This window comes from Bos indicus x Bos taurus, chromosome 1, assembly GCF_003369695.1.
Source record: "Bos indicus x Bos taurus breed Angus x Brahman F1 hybrid chromosome 1, Bos_hybrid_MaternalHap_v2.0, whole genome shotgun sequence".
In the NCBI taxonomy this organism is placed as follows: domain Eukaryota; kingdom Metazoa; phylum Chordata; class Mammalia; order Artiodactyla; family Bovidae; genus Bos; species Bos indicus x Bos taurus.
The window spans coordinates 10,899,350-10,912,526 of NC_040076.1; positions in this window are offsets into that span (position 1 = coordinate 10,899,350).

A 13,177-nucleotide genomic window follows, 5' to 3' on the forward strand; every position below is an offset into this window, starting at 1 on the left:
GAGATGGTAATGTCAGACCATCTGACCTGCCCCTTGAGAAACCTATATGCAGGTCAGGAAGCAACAGTTAGAACTGGACATGGAACAACAGACTGGTTCCAAATAGGAAAAGGAGTGTGTCAAGGCTGTATATTGTCACCCTGCTTATTTAACTTATATGCAGAGCACATCATGAGAAACGCTGGGCTGGAAGAAGCACAAGCTGGAATCAAGATTGCTGGGAGAAATATCAATAACCTCAGATATGCAGATGATACCACCCTTATGGCAGAAAGTGAAGAGGAACTAAAGACCCTCTTGATGAAAGCGAAAGAGGAGAGTAAAACTGTTGGCTTAAAGCTCAACAGTCAGAAAACTGAGATCATGGCATCTGGTCCCATCACTTCATGGGAATTAGATGGGGAAACAGTGGAAACAGTGTCAGACTTTATTTTTGGGGGCTCCAAAACCACTACAGATGGTGATTGAAGCCATGAAATTAAAAGAGGCTTACTCCTTAGAAGGAAAGTTATGACCAATTAAATAGCATATTAAAAGGCAGAGACATTACTTTGCCAACAAAGGTCCATCTGGTCAAGGCTATGGTTTTCCCAGTGGTCACGTACGGATGTGAGAGTTGGACTGTGAAGAAGGCTGAGCGCCAAAGAATTGATGCTTTGAACCATGGTGTTGGAGAAGACTCTTGAAAGTCCCTTGGACTGCAAGGAGATCAAACAAGTTAATCCTCAAGGAAATCAGTCCTTAATATTCATTGGACAGGCTGATGCTGAAGCTGAATCTCCAATACTGTGGCCACCTGATGTGAAGAACTGACTCATTGGAAAATACCGTGATGCTGGGCATTATTGTTGGTGGGAGGAGAAGGGGATGACAGATGGTTGGATGGCATCACTCACACGATGGAGTTGAATTTAAGTAGTCTCCGGAGGTTGGTGATGGACAGGGAAGCCTGGCGTGCTGCAGTCCATGGGTTTGCAAATAGTCGGACATGACTCATTGACTCAACTGACTGATAGAGTTTCTTTATCTTTGGCTTCAATTAATGTAATAAATCTGATTTCGGTGTTGACTATCTGGTGATATCCATGTGTAGAAGCTTCTCTTGTGTTTTTGGAAAAAGTGTGTTTGCTATGACCTGTGTGTTCTCTTGACAAAACTGTTAGACTTTGCTGTGCTTCATTTTCCACTCCAAGGCCAAATTGGCCTGTTACTCCAGGTATCACTTGACTTCCTACTTTTGCATTCCAGTCCCCTATAATGAAAAGGACATCTTTTTATGGCTGTTATTTCTAGAAGGTCTTGTAGGTCTTCATAGAAGCATTCAACTTGAGCTTCTTCAGCATTACCAGTTGGGGCATAGACTTGGATTACTATGATATTGAATGGTTTGCCTTGGAAACAAACAGAGATCTTTCTGTTGCTTTTGAGATTGTACTCAAAAACTGTGTTTTGGACTCTTTTGTTGACTATGATGGCTACTCCATTCTCCATTCTCTTCTAAGGGATTCTTTCCCAGTTTAGTAGATATAATGGTCATCTGAGTAAATGATGCATTCGAGTCCATTTTATATCACTGATTCTTAAAATGCCAATGTTCAGTCTTGCCATCTCCTGTTTGACCACTTCCAATTTATCTTGATTCATGGACCTAACATACCAGGCTCCCATGCGATATTGCTCTTTACAGCATTGGACTTTACTGACATCAACAGTCACATCCACAAGTGTACAGAGCTTGGTGGAGGAGCGGGTCCTTGGCTGATGACTCTAACCTTACTTCAGGCCATTAGCTGTCATCATTTGAGTTTCAGACCTCTCTAGAAATATTTGATGTATAAGTACACCATTAACACACAAGATGGTGGAGTAGAAGGATGTGTGCTCATCTCCTGTGAGAACTCAAAAATGGAAGGACATAGCTATGTCTTTTTAATCCTGTGTGATGATGCTTAATAATTCGGCATCAACCTATTGAATAAATTATAAAACGTTTTTACTTTATTGTGTGGATGAGGGTTCTGTGAACTTCCAAGCTCTCTCATCATCCCCAAATCTTAAAGAGAAATTCTCAACTTTTGGCTTGTATGGCATCATCTGGGGATATTGATAAAATGTAGATTTCAGGTACCCAGTCCTAGAGATTCAGATTTGGAAGAACTGGGACACATTACATGACTATTTTTTAACAAGTCCATCAGGTAATTCTGATGCCAGTAGTCCATATTCCCACTGTGAGGAACACTGCCTATATCATGATCATTAGAAAGAATGGGGAACATAAAAGCAGCTAAGATCCTGATGCTGGGAAAGACTGACGGCGGGAGGAGAAGGGGGCAACAGAGGATGAGATGGTTGGATGGCATCACTGACTCAATGGACATGAGCTTGAGTAAACTCTGGGAGTTGGTGATGCACAGGGAGGCCTGGCGTGCTGCAGTCCATGGGGTTGCAAATGGTTGGACACAACTGAGTGACTGAACATAACTGAACTGAGGGCAGTTGACAAATTATAGTGGAGCATCATTATTATTATAGCCTTGGTAAACATTCTTCTTGTATAAACACTCATGTTTCATGAAATGAACAATTAATGAAATTTTGTTAAACAAGTTTATTTGAATCGAGAAACAAGTATATGTAGCATTCATCTTCTGCATTTGCTTTGAAAGCAATCTTGAGAGCCTTTATTGACAAAAAACATATGCAAGTATATTCTTTTTCACTCCAGAAGTAAAATATTTTACTTTGGTGAGTTCATTATAATAAGAAACTGCTAGAATAGAAAAAGAATCTCAAAAATTATCTCATTAAAGATTTTTCTGCTTAGTATCATAGCAGTACTACTCTAAATTTTTTCAGTTTGGAAAAACCATGAAAACAATCAAAGGTTCTTGGGTAACATATTTAAAATTGGCCTGTACTTGATTGAAAGGTCAACCCAAAGGAAAGAAACATTTCATGCTGCAGTTCCACTAGGAGGCAGGTGGTCTCCACTTGTGCCATCTTTGTAGGCTCGCTTGCTAGCCATAAATCATTTTTCTTTTATTTAGTGCCCAGAAAAGCAAACAACTTAAATGACATTTTAAAGCAGACAGTATCAAAAGAAAAAAAACAAAACAAAACAAAAAACACAACCCTCTAACCTCTCTGGAGAGAACTCTCTTGTGACCAAAATCAATATTCTTTGTCAACCTGGGGAAAGAAATAAGAAATATATGGGTGCAATGGAGGGGAAACGGTACAACTTTCAAAAAAGAAACAAATTGAAAACTCTACTCAGGCATATGTATTTCCAGGCAAAACCTATTGAACCGTAGGGGGTTCAGCTTTGGTGTAAAGATTTGAACTTCTCAGATCTGATCTCAGTAGCCTTGCAGGATAATCCTCCACTGACTTCAGTGGTTTTAAAAGGCTCCTTGTGATCATCACTAGTTAGATTCATCTGTACTTTCCAAATAAAATTGCTTTATTTACTGAAATGCCAAGCAAACTTGGCTCATGTTTTTGGTAATTATATAGTGATAGTTACAATACTTTGATGCTAATATCTTGCTTAACTCCAGGATAGGTGTTGTATCATCATCTCCATTTAAAGAAGATAAAGTGAAGAATCCTAGAAGATGAAATAGTACACACAAGGCCATGTAACTAGGAAGAAGCAGACCTGGATTTTACTAAGTTTATCTGATTCAAGAGTCCATTCAAGAACTATATCATTAAAATTTTTTTGTATTGAAGAATAGTAGATTTACAATGCTGTGTTAGTTTCTGGTGTATAGAAAGTGATTCGCTTATACACACATACACACATACCCTTTCTAATATTCTTTTCCATTATGGTTTATCACAAGATGATGAATATAGCTCCTTGTGCTAAACAGTAGGACCTTGTTATTTATCTATTTTATATATAGTAGTTTGTATCTGCTAATTCCAAACTCCACATTTATCCCTCCCCCACTCCCTTTCACTTTTGGTAACTGTAAAATTTTTTTTCCAAGCCTTTGAGTTTATTTCTGTTTTGTATATAAGTTCATTTGTATCATATTTTATATTGCTCATGTGATATCATATGATATTTATCTTTTTTGTGTGATTTACTTCACTTAGTATGATAATCTCCATGTCCATCCATATTGCTGCAAATGGCATTATTTCATTCTTTTTAATGGCTTAGCAATTTTCATTTTCACTATTCCATTGTATATATATGTGTGTGTGTGTGTATATATATATATATATATATACACACATATATAAATAATCACATCTTCTGTATCCATTCATCTGTTGATGGACAGATTTAGATTGTTTAGATTGATTCCATGTCTTGGCTATTGTAAATAGTGCTGCTATGAACATTGAGTGCATGTATCTTTTTGAACCAGAGTTTTCTCCAGATAAATAGAGCCCACATCTTAACTGCTATGGGGGATTATCTATGTTTAATTCATTATAGTAATCATTTCTAAAACTTGATTATGCTTGAATGCTTTTGAAGTACTTGAATGGAAAAATGCATTCTACTGATCTATTTAGAAATATGATATTGAAAATTAATATGATCATTGTTAAGACTTGATTCTGATATCATCCATAATGTTAAAAATGTAAATTTAGCCATGGATATTCCTGTCAATGTGCTTGGTCATGTTATTCATATCTTCCATGTCTTTGATGATTTATTGTCTGGTTGATCAAATAGACTATTATGTCCCTCCAGTAAAATTTTATTTTAGATATTGTATATTTTGGGTTATATGATTTCATTTAACATTTTTAAAATTATTTTTTATTATTTATTTTTTCCTGCTACTTCAATTTACTATTGTAAATTTACAATTTACTTCATTCATTGACAGCATATTTTGCTTTACTTCGTTGAGAGAATTATAATAGCTTCTTAGAAATCTTTGCCTGCTAGTTCCAATATTTGGGTAATTTTGAGGTTGATCATATTTGGTATTTTTTCTTTTGCAAATGTGTCCTAATTCATTCCTTCCCCTCCCCATTCCTCCTTTGGTAACCATAATTTTGTTTTCTGTGTTTGTGAGTCTTTTTCTGCTTTGGAGATAAGTCCATTTGTGTCTTTTCCCCGCCTTAGGTTCTGCGTATAAACAATATCATATAATAGCTGTCTTTGTCTGGCTTAAATGTCTATCAACAGATGAATGGATAAAGAAGATGTGGTATGTATGTGTGTGTGTGTGTGTGTGTGTGTGTGTATATATATATATATATATATAAAACAGAATATTACTCAGCTATAAAAAAGGATGAGACAAAGCCATTTACAGGAAACTAGAGATTGCCAGGTGGCTTAGTGGTCAAGAATCCACGTGCCAATGCTGGACATGTAGTTTCGATCCCTGGGTTGGGAAGATCCCCTGGAAAAGGGAATGGCAACCTGCTCCAGTATTCTTGCCTGGGAATTCCCTTGGACAGAGGAGCCTGGCAGGCTACAATCCATAGGGTGGCAAAAGAGTCAGACACCTCTTAGCAACTAAAACAACAGATATTATCATACTAAGCGAAGTAAGCCAGACAGGGTAACTTTATTTATTTATTTATTTTTGACACATGCAGTGACTATCACCACACTGTGTCACTGCTTGGATTTATGCTAAAGCACCAACAGGTTTACCCACCATTGCTTTTGTACAGGGAGTGCAAATATCAATATCATAAAAATGGCAAATGACAAGGGACATTTTGGTATTGTTGTGAAAGTAGGTTTAACTTCATTGACACTCTGAAAAGAACACAAGGACCCCTAGGGGTCTCTTGAGTACACAGCTTGAAAACTGCTATTCTAAGTCACAGAAAGAACTACCAACATAGTTTGTTTCTTTTTTTGTTTGTTTGTTTGTTTCTTTTTTTTTGTTTTGTTTTTAAATTAAGGATAAACTAGATGCTTGAAGAGTTCCCAGACCTGTGTGCCCACACAATAATAAGAAAAAGGATCAGGATTTCTTTGATGATTAATATCCCAAGGATCATTAACTCTTGGAAAATAATGTAAACATATCAAATAATTATAATATGATATCCCCCATATTAACTTTAATTTTTGTAAAATCCCATTAATAAGACTTGAGTCTTGGGTGTGCTCTGAAGCAAAATATTGGACTAAAAAATACAAATGAATGATAACTGATTTTAAAAGATATGTCAGTTATGAGAAGCATTTCCTTAAAATGTGAATAATTTTTCTCTTATCTACAAATATATCCTGAAATGTATGATGAGAATTTTCTGATAATCAGAGAATCATGGAACCTCAAGGTTGGAAATAGCTTTCAAGGTTATCGTGTACAAACAATTCTAAATTTCCAGAGTCAGGATATGCTTTTCCATCCACATGATGTTTCCTGTTAGTGTTTGGACAGGTTTTGTGATGATAACCTCACTATCGGCTTAAGGTATTTGGTTAAATCTCTGGTATCTATTTCCCAGGTGTAGATATTCTTGTTTCATTGTTTATTTACATGATGAATACATTCCTAACACTGCCTTCATTCTGCTCATCTTAATCATGGAAAGATCTTGGACCATGATCTCCCTGGATTTGAGTCAAGGGGGCTCTAAATCTGATTTCTGGAAGTCAATTCTAAGAAGCTATTTACCTTCTAAATTTTCTTTACTCACTGGTTGGGAGTCTAAAATCAAGTATTTTGAGTATATAATTGGCCCAGAAAATTGATTTTGATTTAAAATGCTTTAATAATAACAATCTTACACAAAAGAGTGCATGTTTTATCATCCTTCCATTTAAGTCAAAGGAAATTTCACAGCCAGCATTAATGGTATTTTTTGAAGCAAGCTACAAATTCATGACATTTTGGAAAGTGGAACAATATGATATTCACTGTTCTAGGAACACATACTAAGATTGATGTCACCAAGTCACCAATATTCCCTTACATCAGAACCCTTTTGAACACCATGTGTGAGACTGTAGCTGTCATTTTCATCTTTCAGTTAAAAGGTTACAAGTTTTCAAGGTTTAAAAAATAATCAAAAAACCTCTTAAAATATTTTCAGGTAATGTACAGCAATAGCAGTCTGACTTCTGATAAATAAATTATATTTTCTCTAAAAATGAATTATTCTCACAACAAACAATATTAACAAAAAGAATCTTTCCATATCTTATGAGTCCAAGAAAGCTCAACATACCAAGAGGTTAAAATCAGCACAAAAAGAATTCAGAAATATTATAGTGGATTAAATATAGGCCTTTTCCAAATAGCCTGAAACAGAAATACCACTTTGTCTAAAATAACGCTCTGAACTGTTTGTTGTCAGGAAATGCAATTTAAAATTAGAGCAAAACTCAACATTCAAAAAAACTAAGATGATGGCATCTGGTCCCATCACTTCATGGCAAATAGATGGGGAAACAAAGGAAACAGTGAGAGTCTTTATTTTTTTAAGCTCTGAAATCACTGCAGATGGTGACTGCAGCCATGAAATTAAAAGATACTTACTCCTTGGAAGAAAAGCTATGACCAACCTAAACTGCATATTTACATTGCTTTGCCAACAAAGCTCCATCTAGTCAAAGCTATGGTTTTTCCAGTAGTCATGTATGGATGTGAGAGTTGGACTATAAAGAAAGCTGAGAGCCAAAGAATTGATGCTTGTGAACTGTGGTGTTGGAGAAGACTCTTGAGGGTCCCTTGGATGGCAAGGAGGTCCAAACAGTCCATCCTAAAGGAGATCAGTCCTGAATATTTATTGAAAGGACTGATGCTAAAGCTGAACCTCCAATACTTTGGCCACCTGATGTGAAGAACAAACTCATTTGAAAAGACCCTGATGCTGGGAAAGATTGAAGGCAGGAGAAGAAGGGGATGACAGAGGATAAGATGGCTGGATGGCATCACCAACACAATGGACGTGAGCTTGAGTCAACTCTGGGAGTTGGTGATGGACAGGGAGGTCTGGCGTGCTGCAGTCCATGGGGGTCACAAATAGTCAGACATGACTGAGGAACTGAAGTGAACTGTTACAATAAAAACTACTTTGATATATTAAAGTGGCACTATATGCCACTTATTGACTTCTAGGTTTAATTAATGACAACTACCCTTCTTATTTGTCTTCTGTAATGTCTTTCTTACATTCTCACATCTATCTTGCATGAAAGTATTAGATGTCGAGCCTGAGATTCAGCAGACCTTGCTGAGGGAAGAAATGAGACAGTGAAATAAATAATCATGGTATCCTGCCTTCACTACCTTGTGGGGTCATCTGGTTTTAGGTTATCCCAACAATTTCCTGTTCCAGACAGAATGGGCTGTGGATGTGAATGCACATCATGAGAAAATCTGGGCTGCATGAGTTACAAACTGGAATCAAGATAGGCAGGAGAAACATTAACAACCTCAGATATGTGGATGATACCCCTCTAATGGTAGAAAGTGAAGAGGAAGTAAAGAGCTCTTGATGAGGGTGAAGGAGGAGAGTGAAAGGGTCAGCTTAAGACCAAATATTTTAAAAAAACTAAGATCATGGCATCTGGCTCCATTACTGCATGGCAAATAGAAGGGGAAATGGTGGAAGTAGTGACAGATTTTCCTCTTCTTGAGCTACAAAATTATTGCGGATGGTAACTGCAGCCATGAAATCAGAAGACTGTTGTTTCTTGGCAGGAAAGAGATGACAAACTTAGACACTGTGTTGAAAGCAGAGACATTTATCTGTTGACAAAGGTCCATATAGTCAAGGCTGTGTTCTTCCCAGTGGTCACATACCATTGTGAGAGCTGGACTGTAAAGAAGGCAGAATGCCAAAGAATTGATGCCTTCGAACTGTGGTGCTGGAGAAGACCCCTGAAAGTCCCTTGGACAGCAAGGAGATGAAACCAGTCAATCTTAAGGGAGATCAACTCTGAATATTCCTTGGAAGGACTGATGCTGAAGCTGAAGCTTGAGTATTTTGGTCATCTGATGTGAACACACAATTCACTGGAAAAGTCCCTGATGCTGGGAAAGATTGAGGGCAGAAGGAGAAGAGGGTGGCAGAGGATGAGACGGATGGATGGCATCACCAATACAATGAACATGAATTTGGGAAAAACACAGGGGATGGTGAGGGATAGGGAAACCTGGCGTGCTGCAGTCCATGGGGTCGAGAAGAATCAAACACAACTGGTCAACTGAACAACAACAAAGTGGATGTGAAAATGTCCACAGATGTGGTCTAGAGGAGACTTCTACATTTTATTAGGAAATTAACTATTAAATTATTCTTAAGTATGGCTAATGCTTATTTTAGAAAATGCATGGGGCTGGGGTTCTAGATTCATCATTCTTTCTCAGTATAGAATTATGTCTCTATGAGACCACAGAAGGAATTCAGATTCTCTGGAATATTTTGAGCTAAGGTTGCCAGATAAAATACAGATAAATTTAAACTTCAGTATAAAACACAGTTAAACTAGTATTTCAGATGAATGTATTTTCAGAATGAAAGTTAAATTAGCATTTCAGATAAAGAGAGAATATTTTTCTATTGATAGAAGTAAGTCCCAAATATTACGTAGGATATACATACACTGAAAGTGAATGTGCTGGTTGCTTAGTTGTGGCCAACTCTTTGCAGACTGTAGTCTGCCAGGCTCCTCTGTCCTTGGAATTCTCCAGGTAAGAATATTGGAGTGGGTTGCCTTTCTCTTCTCCAGGGGATCTTCCCAACTGAGGGATCAAACCAGAGTCTCCTGCATTGCAGGCAGATTCTTTATCATCTGAGCCATCAAGGAAGCCCATACAAATACTAAATAAATATCATTTGCTGTTTATCTGGAATTCAAATTTTACTGGGTGTCCCCTTTTTGCCTCTTAAATCTAGCTAACCCATTCTGGGCTGAGGATGTCTCCGTGCTGAACTGGATCTTGGTACTAGAGTTGAGTCTCTGGGGAGAGTGGTATGATCTAGCAAGTGATGGAAAGCATTCTACATGGAGACGCTGGAGGATGACTATTGCCTACTGGTGTTAAGCTTGATATTTACTGAAAATTAAATTTGAGGTTTTTATAGCATACCACCTGGAACTTCACTTAAATTTATTATTAAAAATAGGATGACTGATTAATAACACCAAATATTTATTTGAAATAGAACAATATTGGCTGAAGAATTTGAGATTTTTGTGGTCATGTTGAGCCCTAGTGGGGAGAATATGATGTGTATATAGTCAGAATAAGATTTTGAAATATGGCAGTCAAGGTTCTTACCGTCTTCTGAGTCTTGACCTCTAGGTCTATAAATAAGGATAATTTAAGTCTCATTGATAAAAGAATGGTGAGTTGAAAATGAGATAATGCAGATGGAAAATTTGTAATGGGAACTCTGATGTTAAGTGTCAAACCCTACTATTGAACCAAGTCAGTTTCTCAGTCAGATGGAAAATTGGACCTCTAAGTTTTCTCTTCTCAGAGCTTTTCCTGCAACACCTCAACCTGACTGATTTCAAGATATCTTTTATCTTCAAAGCCATAGTAATATTATTAAAGTCTCACTGCATAGTGGAGGGGCCTGCTTGGCGTTATTGAGAATCAGAAATTGTGTGATAGTTGGTAGTTTGGCGAAATGACTCTGACACCCAGGGGTGTCAATGGCCTGATGCAATGATGTGAAAAATTGGCCCTCATTTTAATTTAACGAGAGAGCCTTAGTCTACTTGTGCAAAAAATGTTTTGTGCTTCAATGATCCACATACTTAGCTTGTATCAGTTTTATCTTCTCATTGAAATAGAATGGAAAGAGACGATGAACAATTGTTGTGGAGTAGACTTTTAACAGGTTTTATCATTATTTAGGTATAGGAAGACCAATACATCAGTAGACAACTGCTATTGAAAAGGTAGTTTGTTATACCCACAGATCCCAAGAGAAGGGACCATGCCATGGGGGCTAGATCAGGAAGCACTGGGTTCGGTTAGGAGATACAGAGAGAGGAGGAACTGTAGGAAAGAGCCTTTGTTGTGGTTTCCATGAGAAATAATGGATGGAGTAGGGCAAGCAGGTTTAGGATTGGCCAGTGTAAATAATTTCAGTGGACTCTGGGGCATATGGGCTGTCCCTAGCTGTCTAGTACAGGGCCCTGGGGTGATGGGCAGTTGGATAGTGGCCCAGAGTGTATTTGCCCCATAAAGGAGGTGGTTGGGAATATGGGCTCTGGATTGGCATTTGAAAAGTACACACAGGGACATGTTGTTTACCATCTCTAGGAATTCACTGATCTTAGGAGGGGCAGTCCCTCCAGGGTCAGCAAGGCCTCAGATGTTAAATCATTGTTGTTATTCAGTCGGTAATTCATGTCCAACTTTGCAACCCCATGGACTGTATATAGTCCACCAGGCTCCTCTGTCCATGGAATTTCCCAGGCAATTATACTGGAGTGGGTTGTCATTTCCTTCTCCAGTGGATCTTCTGGACCCAGGGACTGAAACTGCATCTCCTGAGACTACCGCATTGCAGGCAGATTCTTATCACTGAGCCATAGGGAAAGCCCCATGGACTGTAATCCACCATGAAAGCATTAGAATACACAAAATATATTTTCAGGGGACTTTCCTGGTGGTCCAGTGGTTAAGACTCACTCTCAGGGCAGGGAGATGGGTTAGATCCCTGGTCAGGGAATTAAGATCCCCTGTGCCTTGCCATGCAGTGTGGCTTAAAAATGAATTGGAATACAGAAAATATAGGACATGATTAATATACAGAGAGATTTTGGAGGTTGACAGCATTGTTACAAATCTTGGTTTTGCTTGATTTAAAAAAATAGTTTTTTATCTTTTGAGGTAAATACAATTTATAGAGGTCTGTAATTTGTTTTGAAATCATCTAGGGTGGAGTGGGAAATAGGTGTAGGAAATGTATTTAGACTCCATTTTTTTCTAAAAATAATCTAAGATGATTCTCTGCCAGTAAATGGTTGTACAATGTTTCAGTAAGTTACATTAGCTTTATGAGTCTCATTTTCCTCACCTCTTGGATAGGAATAGTAATACTTCTCTCACAGATAAGGTACTGGAGAAATCTAAAATAGGGACAAAATTAATATTATTAATAATGTGGTATCTGCAAATGTCTTGTATCTTAGTGTCTGATATGCCTGGCTATGAACTAAGATGAACATAAATAGTCTGTTTCAACAAGTATCCGTTTCAGAAACAGAATTGTGGTTTTGGTCCCTGATAATTATAGTGTGTGTTTTCACTTTTATAAGGGTCTTGTTTCCAAAGTGGTGATATCTAGACTTTTTAACTAACAAGTTCACCTTGTTTAGTTATAATATCCGGTTTTCATTTCAAACTCTTTGCTTTCTATCTTTTAAAACATGTGAATATGCATTCTTGATTAATCATGTATTTTTCTATCTGAGAAACCACAGATCCTAAAATGTATACTGCTGATATGGAGTCTTATATAGGAAAGATTTTCTGGGGTTGAAGAAGAAATAGCATAATAGAAAAATTATCCAGCTAGAGAGAAAGAACATGGACTCTTTTCAATGTAAAACATTTTTTTTTGAGAATCAGCAGGGGGCACTAAGCTTCCACAGGAGAAATATATCCCTCTAGCATTCATAAATTATTTTTCTTTTGCTTTAACTTCAAACTGATAACACCATAAACTCTGTCCTTTTTTATCTTTACTATAGCTGATAATGTATTTTTTCTTTTTAACCCTCAAGGTATACGTGCATGTAACAAATTTAACTGCCAATTAAAAAAAAAACAACACTCTGATTAACTCATCTGCATGCTGGTTTACTCCTCATTCAACATTCAAACGCATGCTATTTTCCTCTCTTTGACAAACATGGAGTAATTAGGATTTTTCACAGACAAGTGATTACCTAATAAATGACCTTCTGCAGGCAGCTCCATTAAAATGGAGCAAAAAGGATATTTACTACAAGTGGTGGCCAAGAAGGAAGGTGCAGGGACAAGACAAGCTCTGCATAACCAACAGCTTCTTCAGCTCCAAGAATAATGAAGGCACTTACTGGACTAGCAGATTTGCACCAAAAATAATTATAAACCTGACAAGAAACTAAACTATAAACACAAATTATGATTGGCTATTGCAACAGTTCATTAATTCTGTGACAGTCCAAGGGTAAGGTAATAATGCGTATGTTCACGTGGGACATTGGCAAGTA